The sequence below is a fragment of the Mycteria americana genome, chromosome 7, assembly GCF_035582795.1.
Source record: "Mycteria americana isolate JAX WOST 10 ecotype Jacksonville Zoo and Gardens chromosome 7, USCA_MyAme_1.0, whole genome shotgun sequence".
Lineage (NCBI taxonomy): Eukaryota > Metazoa > Chordata > Aves > Ciconiiformes > Ciconiidae > Mycteria > Mycteria americana.
In genome coordinates, this window is record NC_134371.1 from 13,818,501 (window position 1) to 13,833,192 (window position 14,692).

General features: G+C 53.2%; 1 protein-coding gene across 1 annotated transcript in view; it reads left to right on the forward strand.

The window, feature by feature from the left end:
- Positions 1-14,692, forward strand: part of LPP (LIM domain containing preferred translocation partner in lipoma) — an 826,113-nt gene that overhangs the window by 674,624 nt on the left and 136,797 nt on the right. The window lies entirely within an intron of this gene.

Genomic DNA, 14,692 nt, shown 5'->3' on the forward strand with positions numbered 1-14,692 from the left:
ACCATCCATGGCACAAGGGTGTGTTATCAGGTGCCATCACACACCCATCTGCCTTCTTTCTGGCAGATCAAATGAGTCAGCCCCTGTAAACCTCTTGCTGAACTGTGAAGTCTTCTGGCTTTTGCATCATGTGCATGGCTCTTTTTTGCCCTTTCATCAGGTTTCTTTATTCTGTTTCTGAGCAGGGCACGGGGTAGTGCCCGGTGTTCAACATCCTGCTCAAACACAATGGAGCTGCCACGGCTGTGTGCCCTGGTCGGGAGGAAGGAACGTGTGCTTTGAGCAGGCAGGGTCAGCGCTGCCCTTTCCTTCCTCCACGCTTGTGAATAGCCCTGCACAGCCATCTCCGCCATCCCCCTCGGAGCTTGGGGAGGTTTGTCCTCCTTATTTAGCTTACACCAAAGGCTTCGTGCATCACCCCATGCATCCTCTCTCCTATCAAAGCCTTCTCCTTTTCCTCTGCATATCAATTCCTCTTTCAAGGATTGGAAAGAGCAGCAACTCAGAGCCAGCAGGGTGGCTGTCCTAAAAGTGATGGAGTGGCCTTCATCCGCCAGTGGCTTCAGTCTGTCCATGGACCACCACATTAACAGCCCAGCTCCATGAGTGGTTTCTTTGTGGGGCCCCACGTGTGTCTGTTTCTTACAGTTTTCCTGGGTTATGGTTGAGGGAGGATGCTCGGGAATGGGGACAGTCCAAAAAAACCCCCACAAAGATCTCAGAAGAAGAAAAGGCCATGGATTCCCTTGGTAAATGGTAAATAGTTTCACATTTACCATTACGGTAGGGAAGGCCTGCCTGATTTCTTTGGTTCTGGTCGCTGTTTCTTTTCCCTTTTGCCGAAGGATTAGAAAAGCAGTTGTTTCTGGATATCAATATCCAGAGGCACCAGACCCCTGGTTATGCTCTGGCAGACAGGGATTGCTTGAATGTGGTGTTAAAAACTCGTATGTTGCCCTCAAAAGAGAGAAGTGCTACTACAACAGCTGCAAGAACTTGCTGTTTCAGCTGATGGACTCCTTGCCTCTAGATGAGAAAACTGGATCAGGTACAATAAGATTTCAGTTCCATTAACTAGGTCGGCTTGAAATACGTTTGCTGATGGTTGCAATTGCTGAATGCTGTGATCCACTGCTGGAGTAGGAACTTCTGCATTGCTTAGGTTGCAGCAAGGGTTTCAGTGCTGAGGAATCCCAAGCTGGCACTCTCCCTTTTGCCCTCCACCCGTACTCGTTGGAATTTTGTCTTTGGATATGGGGATGCTTCATATGCAGGCATGAAGTTTTCAGGGCAGGGATCCATCACAAGCTTCCAGCTGTGTTTTGCAAGCCTGGGTGGACATCTGAAGACGTGCATGCCCTTCTATGCTGTTTTTTAAGTGTGCTGAAGCTAGAAGTCTCCTGGAATGAAACTTATCCGGACACAACAAAACTTGGCAAACATCCGAGTGGAGCCTGTGAAGGGTGTCTTGCTCATCACGTTCTTCCTGTCCTGTGTGGCTTAGCAGAAACCCCTGCCTTCCTGACAGCAAAGTGGCCACCTGCACTGCAGTGGGAGGATTGCAGGACCTGGTCTCCCACTCTGCCTCTTTGCAAGTTGTTTCTCAGCGGGAAAACCCTGTGGGCAGCTCAGCCTTAGCACCAAGCAGGAGCTTGGGCTCTTTGGCCTTCTGATTTGTGGAGCTATGAAATGTGTAGCTTATACAAACTGCTGCGTGAAGGTTAGTGAGAGGAGCTGCACCAGGCCAGGGCTTTAGCCCTGAAAGGTCCCCTGCATATTCTTCTCTGTGGGGTGGCAGTGCATGGCCACTACCCAGACATGGAGTGTGGCCACCTGGGCATGGGCTGTGCTGATGCCGAGCCTTCGCCACGCAGGTTTGGCAAACAGCCTCGTCTGGCTGCCAGGCTCGAGCTGGTGGTTTCTGGATCCTGAGATGTTTTGGCTCTCTGCAACCCGTGACAGCAGGGAATCATCTTCCTGAGCATATGGCAAAGAGTAGAGGCTAGAGTTTTGGAGTCTTATTGTTAATGTTTCATACGCTGGCCATGAAGGTCAAATAAACTGGAAAGAAGCTAAAATTTGTGCTCTGTTGGCAAGGACTGGCTGCATCTTTCTCCCAGTTTGCTTCCCTAGGCTTAAGGAGCCAAAATTTTACTCAAAGGTATGTGGCAGTAGTCCTTTGCTACAGCTTTGCTCTTCTGATCTGGGCCCCATGGACTGGCCCCTTTTCCTTACCTGCCCATCCCCTCCCAACTGTATATACCATCCCTTCAGCACAAGGCCTTAACATCAGCGCCGTGGAAACAGGTGGGTTTGGGTTTGTGTGTGTGTGTATTTCTATTAGTAGGTGCTTTTCATTCAGTAAGGAGTTGGAGCCCCTCTGCAGCCCCCTCCGCCTGCCTGTGGATGTTGCAGGGCTGCCCATCGCAGCCATGCCCTGCTGCTGGCTGAGCGTGGCCGTCTGCTTCCTTGGCTCAAACTGGTCTAAGGCCTTTTTGGGGTGGGGGGGAGGGGATCAGCTGGTTTTGTTAAAATGCTTTGACTTCCTTGTAAACAATCCTACAGCGTCACGTGTTTTGTTCTTAGGAAACATCAGCTCTGCCTTCATGAAGTGAGCTAGATGCCTGGGACCACTGGTGCTGGTGAGTAAAGGAAAGGCTATGGGGGGCGGGGGGGGGGGGGCAGGAGACGCAGGATTTGGGGTGGGACAGGGGTGCTGTAGCTGCAGCCTCAGGGTACAAGCAAGCACTGAGGGGCATCTCCAGGGACAGTGCCGTGACCGTGTGCCTGCAGCATTGAAGCCAAAGGCTGAAGGGTCCTAACCACACCTGAGGACGTTGCTTGTGCCCAGCATGTTTCTTCTGCCTTGGTGGCTGCAGTCACAGCAGTGCCACGCCTCGCTCCGCTCCCACAGCAACATCAGACACAGGCCCACGGGCAGCTGGATTTCAACCTGATAGCTCTAAGCTTCAGTGTTTGGTGAGGGTCTCCATGCAGCATTCCGCTGATTTTCTCACTGCCATTGCAGTGCAGTGCCCTTTGCGTGCAGTGCCCTTTGCATGCAGTGATAACACGAGCACAGCAGCCAGTGGCTTTTTTGGCTGTGCCACTTCCCCGGACGATGGGGATACATGCTCCAACAGGAGGTGGGTGCCTTCTGGCATGCTCAGCAATTACTCACAGGCAGCTGGGCTGATACCAACCATTACAGCATGCAAGGGAGATGCTTACATTGTCTCTCCCAACTGCCTAGGGTAGGAGATTAGGCTCCCTGCATCATCAGTGGCAAGAAAGTCCCTGGGGAGCCATTCAGAGCATATTAGCTTCCCACTCTGAATCATGCCTGGGAAGATGTGGTCTCATTATTGCCTGCATCAAGGCCAAGGGAAGACTAAGCTTGTTTGTTAATATTAAGCAGGATGGCTCTGTCCGTGCATTCAGCTTTGCCGAGTTCCTAAAGCTTGGGACTGCACTGTGAGAGACGCTTTCATGGCACAGCCATGTGTAGTCCAGCGGCAAGTAACTGGCTGCAGGGCTCTGCGTGTGGCAAAGAAACTGGTGCAGGGTCTGAGGAGAAAAAGGGAAAAACTGAAACAAAATAAACGGCAGAACTGGAGAAGAGATAGTGCTGTTACTCTTCTGTTTTAACTGCCAGCACTCTCGAAATTAGTGAAGAAAAAAGAAAAGAAAAGAAAAGAAAAGAGAAAAAAAAGAAAAAAGAAAAGAAAAGAAAAGGAAAGAAAAGGAAAGAAAAGAAAAGAAAAGAAAAGAAAAGAAAAGAAAAGAAAAGAAAAGAAAAGAAAAGAAAAGAAAAGAAAAGAAAAGAAAAGAAAAGAAAAGAGTACAAATCCAATCTGGCATAAAAAAAAAAAAAATTAAGACAACGGGCGATCTGGCTGCACTGAAGCCAAGGCGCGTCCGAGTATATCATCTCCCACCCGCGCTGGTTCCTCTGTCAAGGGATTTGTAATGCTGTCTTCATCAAAAAGAAAAAATTATAAAAGTAAGGAGGGCAGCGGTGGTGCGCAGCCGAGCCGAGCCGAGCCGAGCCGAGCCGAGCCGAGCCGAGCCGAGCCGAGCCGAGCCGGGCCGGGCCGGGCCGGGCCGGGCCGGGCCGGGCGGGCGGCGGCCGCGCTGCCCGGGGAGCCACTGCCCTCTAGCGGGACCCGCTGCGGGCGCGGCCCTGCTCTGGGCACCGGGGTGCTCTGCCGCCGGCACTATGGAATAGGGGTGCAGGGACTTGCTGCAGCTCCCGGTGGCTGTGGCTGGCCTGGCGGGGCCGGGGCGGATGAAGGCTCACGGTGCCCAGCCCTCCTCCTGCCGCCGTTGCGGTCCCGTGTTCCCCGCCGCAGGCAGGTGCAAGCCGAATTACTGAGCCTGTGTGCGCCCCTCGGCCCCCCAAACGGCTGCTGTGCTCACAGAGCGGGCATGAGTTTTATAAAACTGCCTTTTTCAACACCTTTCTCCTCCATACCACATGCAAGAGCTGCAGCAGCAACTCTTGTTTGTTTATTTTGCATGGATGGAATAAGCAAGCGACCTATTGGTGTTTCAGAGCAACTTTTACCGTAGCTGCCTCTTGGGAAAGCTGCTGCTCTCCTGCCCTTTGCTGTGCACCCAGGGAATCCCCAGTGTTGTGCCCATGCCAACCAACACCAGCACAAATGAGAAATTCAGAAGACGAAGACCAAAAACCATCACCTGCCAAACCGGGAGAGATGACTGCTCTCACCGCAGGCAGCTCTTGGGTGGAAAAAGCCTGAAGCTGTGCCCTCGGTTGGTGAACCTCTGCCCAGAGACATCTCCAGAGCCAGAGCCTACCCACCCCAGGAGGCTGGTTGGAGGCGCATTGGAGGCAAGCAGCCCTGCATGGTTACCCCGTGCTGCAACACCCTGCAGCCATGGCCGTCGTGCAGCAGCACCTCAGGCTCCCAGTGCCATGCGTGCCCTGCCTGAGGGCACGAGAGGTGCTCCACCTTCCCTCCACGCACACACACAGAGCCTTGGCTGCAAAAGTCCTCCCTGCCAGAGCGATACACATCTCTTCCTCCAGCTGAGAAAATACCACCAGGTATTTTGCAGGGAGCACACGCCGCAGCCAGGAACTCCCACAGCAGCACCTGGCTGGAGCACCAGCGGCCGGCTCCGGGCTCCCACGCTGCCGCAGCAGCCAGCTCAGCCAGTCTGGGTGGGGAGCCCGGCACCCTGCCAGGCCAACCCGCCTGCAGCACCCAGCACCCCACTGTGCACCTGCGCGGCTCCGCGGGGTGCTGTGCGCAGCGGGGGGCTCTCCCCCGGGGCTCCCCACAGGCTTTTGGCTCGAAGGCCGTGAGCTGGCTCCGGCTCAGTTTGCTGGTGCATGCTGTAAAAGCTTGCCCCGCTCGTTTGGCCCACATGCGGTTCTGCCCCAGGGGAGGCCAAACGTGAGAGCAGCCCCCAGCACTGGGCAGGCACCCGCCGCAGTTCAGGGCTGTGCCGTGGAGAGAGGCTGCAGCTCCCAAGGAGAAGCTGGGGAGCTGGAGAGGGTGGCACCCCCCTCGGCTGGGAGGTGGGGAGGAGAATGCTGTGCTGGCAGCCATAGGCAGCGCTTGTGCGGGATCTGGGCTGCAGGGCCACGCTCTGCCCACGCAGGGTCTCTGCTCAGCACCCGGGTGCCCCCATTGCTCACCCCTACCCTGGCCTCCAGGTCCCAGCCCGGCTTTCTTGGCTGTGGTGGCCATGGCCTGCAGGGAGACCAGAAGGAAGAGTGCCCAAACCGCTCATTTGCACACAAAGGTGTGAGCTGGGTGCTCTTCCCTCAGGTGTGGACAAGCATTTGTCAGGTGTTTCTTTTCAGTTATTCAGCATTCAGTCTGAGCATTTCCAAGCACTGTCTTACTTGGCTATCTCCAGTCTTTACCTGCACTTTCCTTCCCCCCATCAGCAGCTGCAACATGAAGCTGGACAGGAGCAGGTCTGAAGGCTGTCCTGGAGCAATGAACTCTGGCAAGGTGTTTTCTAGGAGAGCCTCTGATTTCCTCCAGTTTTTTCTGAGCTTCCTAAACGGCACCCTCAGTGAATCTGCTGACTTTTTCCTATTTTCTTCCTGAGGTTGTTTTTGTTTATTGGCTGGTTCTTTTTTAGTTTTGTTTTGTTTTCCTGAATCCATCTGTGAGCCTCTGATTAATTTTGATTAATTTTGATTCAGCTTCTGATTCCTTGGAAATCACCTCTGGAGACAATGCTGAAGATTTCTACACGTGATCCATCTTCTTGGCTGCGTAGCCCTCAGTGCTGGAATTGGGTAAGAAATGTTACAACAGATCCTAATAGTCTATAGGAGGGATGTTAGGAAACAAAATATTGCACAGTGCTGTGTGAAAAACTCTTTGATTAATTATAGGCGTGGGTGGCTACACAATTGCATCAAATTAGCCATGCACCATGGCGAAATGCGAGAGAAGTGCATGGATTTCTTATTCCAAGGACACGGTCAAGCAGCCCATGCTGAACCTGGAGAGAGCTGCCAACCTGGAGGTGAACATGAGTGTTTTCATGGAGGTATTTTCCACAGAAACAAGAAGTAACGGGTTGAAGGGAATGAGACACGGACTCCGGTGCTGATGGTAGGGGGAGAGACCTTTATTTACCTGACAGCACTCTTTTTATACTTATCCCGACCGGTTCACGCGAAGCACGCGCAATGCACGCGCTTATTCTGTCCATCTAATTGGCTCTGTAACTTTTATCACGCAACATTTCATTGGCTTATAGTTATCTTGTTGTTCCTTCTTCTACGTTCTTTTGTTCCTTCTTCTGCGTTCCTTGTTTCCCTTTTTTCCTCTTGGCCCCTCGCTCATGATCTTAGTTCAGAGATGTGTTTATTAAGTCAAGGTCATCGGTGTACTGGTCTCCTACAACGGGTCACCTCCAGCACAAGGCAAGGTACCTAGCAGGTGCTGCAGTGCCGACGTGTAAGAAGCCCAGCCCCAGAGCAGAGTCCAGCACCCTTCCCCAGGGCAGTTTTTGGCCCTCTGAAGGCTGATGCAGAGCTCTGCACGCTGAGCAAATACCCAGCTCTGAGCGCTGGCGCGTGTGAGCCAGTCCCCTCCCTTCTGGCGTTTAGGCTCTGGCCTGAGCCCCAAACCCACAACATGCTTTGAAAATCCTGAGCAAGGCTCCCTTCTTCTAGAGGAGCAGCCTGTGGCAGTGCCTGCCTGCCACTGAGGGTGATACCTGGAAGACACAGACCCCACGCTTTGCTCTCCCAATAGGAAAGTTTTCTTCCAGCTTTAAGTGCTATGGGTAGCAGGGCAGTTACTTCTATTATAGTTTATATTATGGCCTTTATTGGTGCTTAATTAGCGACTTGAACAGAAGGAAGCTAGCGTTTAGGAGCTATCAGCAGGCGGGGTCGTGCTGTGCATTGAAGGTTAAGGGCTCATGGTAAAAACACATGCACCAAAACCACACACAAACTCGATTTGCACAACTGTAACAGCAGTGACTCAGCTTGCCCCAAAGAAGGGATGGCTGAACGTGTTCCACCTGGCCCTGAACCTTATCATTTCACCCAAGGGTAAAATATTAGCAAGTAACCATTAAGGCAAGTACATTACTGTCAGGCCATGGGCAGCAGCTGTCTCAGATTATTTCAGCCTTGTCTCGGAGGTGAGAAAATTGGACATGACTGAAAGCCCTGCCAGGAACACCAGAAGCCAGCTGAAGATGGCAGGTGAGGAGGTGAAGGTGAAGGCACTCTGTGTCCCACACAGGCTGTGACCGGCTGCTGTCTGGAGAAGTCTCAGGAGCACAGAAAGCTGACTGAAATTTGATTTTTAATTTTTTTCTGTTGTTTTTGTAGTGGTGTCCCCATGGCCAGGAAGCAGCACAGGGTTACTGTGGCATTTCACGGGAGATAAAGCCCACCAGAGAGTCTGGCTGGGAAGACATGGAGCACAAACTGCAGCACTTGACTCTTTTTCACATCTTCAGGAGGAACAGAATAGAGCCTTCCTTCTGCTCCATTTGAAGTGAAGGGATGCTGGGCCCAAGGAGCTCACTGGTTAACCTTTGCATGCCTGGTTAGGCCAGGGCATGTGAAATACCGTTGAGGAGGCTCTCAGCTAGTTGAGACAGCCAAATCAAACCCAGTGAAGCTGCAGAAGAGGGTGCCCAAGATGGACATCTATACTAATATGGGCAAATTTCCTAAGCCTGGTTTTCTTCCCATTCATACTGCTTTAACTGGTTGTGAGCATCCCTATTGCAAATGAAAGAAGAGCAGTGCTGACCAGGGTGGACAGGCAGGACAGGGAGGGAGAAGGTCTGGGTGATGCTCCCAGAGCTGGCCTGTTCCCAGGTAGCACCCTGCCCTTTTCCCCCTCGCAGGGCAGAACAGGAGAACCCCTCTGGTACACTTATCCCTGTTGATGCTGAGTGTGTCTGCAGGGCAGAGCTGCCTTCAGACTAGCATGGCCTGGCAGCATGGTGACTAATGACTTGCAGAGCTGCTGAGGGAGGGGAAAGGAAAGAGTCCTGTTGGGTTTTCCTGAAAACTAGAAGGTATTTTGGAGAAATCAGCAGCCATGTCATCCCTTGGGAAGAGTGGAAGTGCTGGAAGTGAGATGCAGTTTGAAGGCGGCAGGGGAGACCCCAAGGCAGTGCCTGGGGTGTGCAGCACTTGGGTCTCCCCTGCGTGCTGGTGCTATGTGGTGTTCACAGCTGGGGCAAAGAGGTGCTGAGGGACGGCAGCTCTTCTGCATAGCCTGGAGCGTGGGCTACCCAGCAGGAGCTTCTGACCTGGAAATGTTCTTTTGCTGCGAGGCCCATCACGAGAGCAGGAGGCATGTTTGTTATCTTTTGTCTGGTGGCGCCAGCGGTTGAGCAAGAGGAGCGGGAGGCCGGCTGCCGGCATCTGTATTCATGCCATCCAGAGCTCCCACCTAATCCTGCTGGGTGGAGGACTCAAAGGCTTGGTAACGTTCCTGGTATGGCGTACCTCACCTTTTGTTTCAGTGTAATTAGTCTGAAAGGGGAAAAAGGATGTAGCATCTTCTACCTCAAGGGGAACCACTAAAGATTCGTTACACTCCCAGAGCAAATGCAATTTGTAGATTTGGCCTGATTCCCCCCAAGCAGCGATGCTAGCTGCTCCAGCCACCGCGATCGGTCCCAGCAGCCGAGAGAGGGGCGGGCAGGCGTGCCAGCAGCTCTCAGCCACGCAGACCCCTTGGTCAGGCTGCTTGCAGGGCACTGGAAGGGTGTGGGTCACAGCTGCTGGGTCAGTGCCACAGCAGATGTTCCCGGTGCAGATGTTCAAGCAAACAGGGAGGAACGTGCATGGTGCCGGCTGAGTGGGGCAGGGTGTGCGCTCATCAGCCAGGCTTTCTCACTCCTCACAGCGCCTGGGTTTGGTGCGAGTACGTTTACTTTCCCCATGGTGTCTCAGGTAGCTCCAGGGGGGTGGGCAAGCCCAAGCTGCCAGGAAAGCCTGGTGGCAGCACTGTGGGCTTGTGTCTGGTAGGGTGGACCTGGCAGTTTGCTGGGCGCAGGAGAGCACGGCACATCGGTTGCTCATGGCTGAGCTTTTGGAAGATGCATGTGAACATCCTTCTCTTCATAGCCATGAGTGAGATGGGAAAAACCCCTCCTGGGCTGCTTTGCTTGCGGAGGTGCTGTGAGGGCTGGGTGAGTCACCTGGGGAAGCACAGGGCACCGCCAGGCTTGGGAGAAAGTCCATGTATACTTTGTCCCATCCCTAAGAGTCGCTGACGGGGCCACGTTTTGATGTGGGAACGGTTATTCTGAAAGTGTTTGCTCAGAGCACCTCAGGGTGTCAACCGCACACAGCTCAGGGCTTTCCCTGGGGACCTTTGGTGACAAACCCCTTTCCTGCAGCTGTGTGAAATGAGGCCGGGCAATGAGGCCAGGATTTTTGGTGATCACTCCTAGACTGGCCAGGAGCTCACAGTCTGCTTCATCCTCTCCCAATGCCACAGGCTGCCCATATTAAAGGCTTCATTTTCCTTTGACCCGTTGCACAGAGCAAGGAAGGATGGGCTTGCACTAGTGCTGTTTCCAGTGTGTTTGAGCTAGGGGATAAATTAAAAAAATGCTGTGTGAGGTGGCTGAGGGCTTTGCCCACCCGGCCAGCGAGGCCGTCCCCCCGCACGCAGCTCCTCTGCTCAGAGGAGCCAGGCTGTGGCCCCGCCGCTGTAGGCAGGTGCTGTCACAGAGAAGATAGACGTGAAACTACTCAGCTCCTTCTGCCTCACCCAGGGCCAGAAGGGTTTTTTGAAAACAAAAATAAAGGGGAAAATTCAGCCTCCACCCATCCACCCAATTTGGCCGGCAAATCAAATAAAACAATTTCAGAGCTGGCACCACCAGAGCAGTGAATGCCAGCTCCCAGCCTCTCACATGAGGTGTCGAAACGAAAGGAGATGAACAAACAACCCCCAGGTGCCTGGGGGCAGGAAACTGGTTTTAAGATGCTGGTGGGTTGTTTTTTGCCAGTGCAGTGGTGGGGCCCGCCCCCCGCCATCCCCCCAGGACTGGGCAGCTGCCCCCCATGATGCTTGGCCATCCCTGGGCCATGGGCACACGTTGATGGGGCTCCATGAGAAGGGCTTCATGCAGAAATGCATGTCACCACAGATGGTTTTCGTGGGCATCCTGGTATGGGGTGATGCAGCCAGTGACTAACAACGTGGTGAAGGGAATGTCAGGCTTGGGCATCACCTCGGCTGTGCCCAGCTGCTGCAGAGAGCCCTGCAGGGATGAGCCTGGTGCTAAGATGCCCCACAGCAGCTGGGGCCCCTGCCCTGGACAGGCACACTTGGCCCATGCGTGTCTGGTTACTGCAACTAGTATGAAGCTTTTAAAATACAGGGCTTTTGTTTCAGTGGTTTTCCAGCCAAAACTCCGCTGCTAGAGCTACGTACACTCAGAGCAGGCTCTAGGTTTGCCATGAACAGGCCATTCACAGGCGGGACAAAGCTCCTTCCAGAATGTGTCAGGGGGGTCCACATTCTCCTCTCTATGAGGGGGCTCATAAAAGAGTTTCTTCTCCACCTTTGCTACAGTCCAGTTAAAGCACTGTGAGCAGCTGGGAGGTGCCTTGCAGGGCATTCACGCTTCTTTCCAGCTTCTGCCTCATTGCAGTCAAACCAACCGGTTTCATTTCTTGCACTGGAGCTGCCCAAAACACATTGGCGGCAAGCGGTGGCCTCATTTCTCACTGACAAAGCAGGGACCAGCCTTTAGCCCGGCGCTTTCAGCCGGCGTCGGGTGCAGACGCGCTGCAAGGAAGGGGTGGTGATGCTGGGCTGCCCTGGAAGGTCAGCCACACTCCTGGCACTGCTGGCAGCAGCTGGGCCAGTCCAATGCAACGCGTTTCCCCTGAACTTGGGAGCGAAGCCACCCTAAGGCCACGGCAAAAAAGCCCTGTGTGATACAAGGGGTGTTCTTCCCCGTGTGCCGAAGCCATTGGGCTCACATGCAAGGCGGTGCGGAAGCTGCTTATCAGCTCACCCCATCGCGGCAGCAGACTGACGGTGCCACTACCATCTCTGCTGTTAATCTCATTACAAATAAAGGAGGGGTAGAAGCTAAACTGAGCTCATATTAATTCCCCCTGCCCTGCCCTGCTCAACCTCAGGAAATACCTACCAGAACTGCCATTCTTATTATCCAAACCACCCCTGGAAATGATCATTAGCTGACTTGCTCCTTTGCCAAGCGTGTCCACTCGCCAGCCTTGCTTCGTTTGCCCACAGGGCCCTCGCGTTGCCTGCTCCTGCCACGGCACGCACTGCAGTTGCCTGCACCCGTGCTCTGCTGCCGTGGCCTCGCACGGTGCCCGCTGCTGCCCAGCCGGACTGAGGTTGAACCCCGCTCCCCTGCGGCTCACCAGCACTCTGCCTTGCCCCAGAAACAAGGTGAGGGTGGCCAGGCAGCTCTCTGAGTTGCCTGTCTTGCTTTCTCAAGTTCCTGTGGTGTGCTGGACTTATTTTTGGCAGGGTTGGATGGTGGCCAGGGGGTTGGGACATGTTGACATTTATGATTTTTTTTTTTTCCGTAACAAAGTTTTGCTAAATGAGAAGGAAACAAACTTGGTGCCAGCTTTCACCATGTGTTTAAAACAAGATAAAAGCAATGCTGGGCTGGCTGTGGCATCCACTAGACCTGTGGAGACAGCAGTTTGTTGGTGCGGTATGTGCTCTGGGGACAGACGAGTGACCCATGCACACTACGCTGTGCTCCGGGACGATATGGGGGGCCCTGCTGTTCTCAGTGGCATCTATTGCACCCGTCCATGTGGGCCCCCCAGCCCAAAGTGAAGGCAGGGCTGTGCCTGGGGTGAATAGTGGTGCAGGATCTGGCCTCGTGCATGGCTGCACTCTGATGGTTCTGGGGTGCTGGTGCTGTCGCTGGCACCAAGGCACCTTATACGCTGGGTTTGGGTGCCCGCTGTGTAAATGGGGTGGTGGGAGGAGAAGCACACATATATATGCGCCCATCCACACCTGGGGAAGAGCACAACGTCGTGGGACCCGGGCAGGGTCGTACCCTGATGCACAGACAAGCAGCAACATTTCCTGCAGGAAAAGGTGGCTCTTCTGGTGGGGTGTGGGTGTAGGACCAGTTGCGGAAACAAAAGATATGCATGTTTCTTTCCTTTTTTAATATAGTTCTTCCCCAAAGCAGGTCTAGCCCATTTTTATCTCACTGCCAGCACTATTAGAGCCAGCTGTTTTGTTCTTTTTTTCCCCCGGGTTGGGCAAGGGTGTGGACAGGAGGAAATAACCTTTTTTTTTTTTTTTTTTAATGACAGGTTTTCATGGGAAGATGTTCGCATGCCTGTGAGCGCTCAGCTTGGCTCTGCCCAAGTTTAACCAGGCGGGCTGAGCACTGCTCAGTGCAAACTCCGTCTCCTTCCTCTGCTCACATCTTTCCCTGGCCAAACTACTGCAGCTTGCAGGCAGCCAGCAGCGGTAATGCAAAGCTGACAAACCAGTCCAGGCTCTGCTCCCACCCACGACCAGCAGCAGCAGCTGCCTCCAAGGTGGGGAGACCCTTGCACAAGGACTGGCCAACTTCATGTGCAGCAGCTGGCAGGGATGGTGCCACCCAAATTGTCCATCACCAGGGCAGAGACTGAGCAGCAGGGTGGGGAGATGGCAAGAGGGATGCAGCTGCAGGGTGGGATGGAGTGGCAGCAGAAGAGGGTCTTCAGCCAGGCTGGCTGCTTGCAGGGCTTGTTGCTGGGTCTCCAAGGGTCATCAAAGCTGCTGTATTTGGGGCTGTCAGTCTAGCTCCTGGGAAATAAAGGGGAGATACAAAAGGTCCAAATAGACCACATTTTATAAGCTTATCATGCCCCAGCTTGGAATCCATGGGGATTAGTCATCATCCAGTGGAGCTGCTGGAGACTGACTTGACCACATGGCCATAAACCTCCACAGCAATATTGGTGAGGTTCAGTTGCTTAAAATTAACACCTCAAAAAGTCTCGCAGACTAATGCCTGTGGACATGCCCAGGTTTTATTAGACTCTGTAGCCACTGGACATAAAGAGCTTTAGGTATTTCAGCCTTGCCTGAGGATTCAGGAATTTGTAAATACCTGCAAGTCTTATTTTCAGGTGAGGTTTCAGGGATGAGCTTTTGGCTGGAGGGAAACTTCCAGCAGCCATTTGCAGTAAAGCATTTACAGACCAAAGGGGCTCAGCCTCAGACTTTCTGCTGGCCCTGTTGGTGGTTCTTTGCTTGTACAAGGTGTTTCCCATGCCTGTACCCTCTGCACAAGGCATCGGGTGCCTTGTTGGGCTACCATGACCCCTGCTAGCCACTGCTCCCCACACCTCGGTGCCCTCGCTGGCACCAGCTCTGCACACTCTGCTGCCATATCCCTGATTGCGAAGTGCAATGAGTCATCTCCTTAATGAAGGCATCCATTTCATCTGTACTTTTTCCTGAAACATTACTGACTCCTTGTTGCTGAAGGCGTGCCTGTGGCACAGACAGGGCGCCTGCAGCCCCCCGCAACCCTTAGCAGCAACTTTGTGCAAAGGGGTGAGCAAACTTGGCTTGGTTCCACTTGAATGTCAAAACAAAAACAAAGCTCCTTGCTAGTAAAGATCCCCTGCCATTGAGTAACACCGCGCAGGGCTTCACTTCGGAGCCAACGGCTGCACCCAAGCGTGCACATACACATGGCCACTTCAGTTGTTGTTTTAAATACTTTTTAATTCTATTACGTTTCCTTTATGAGTTGTTTTCTTTTTTTCTCATTGACTGTCATAAATCAACTCTGTTGATTTATGATTTATGTTGATTTATGTCATAAATCAACCACCCTGCATATATTATTAGTTTTAGGAGGGGCATGGCAGAGTTAACACAGAACTAAGACATGGTTCAAGCATCTCCATCTCCAAACCACTCCCATTGCCGGTGATAGAACTGGGGCACGTATAACAAATGGCCAACATGTAAGTAGGTTGTCGTTCCCTTCGGTGGCCAAGCCTTAGCTAGAGGAACTCAGAGCTGGCCTAGGAGCCATGAAGCTTGCTCTGAAATGCACATCATCTTTATTCTCAGTGGCGTAACTTCAGGCACTGCCTCCTTGGGGAGCTGCTTCATGTAGGGGCTTTGGGAAGCAATTACCAGACTGGTAGGGCAAGAGGGGAATAACCAACATGAGCCAA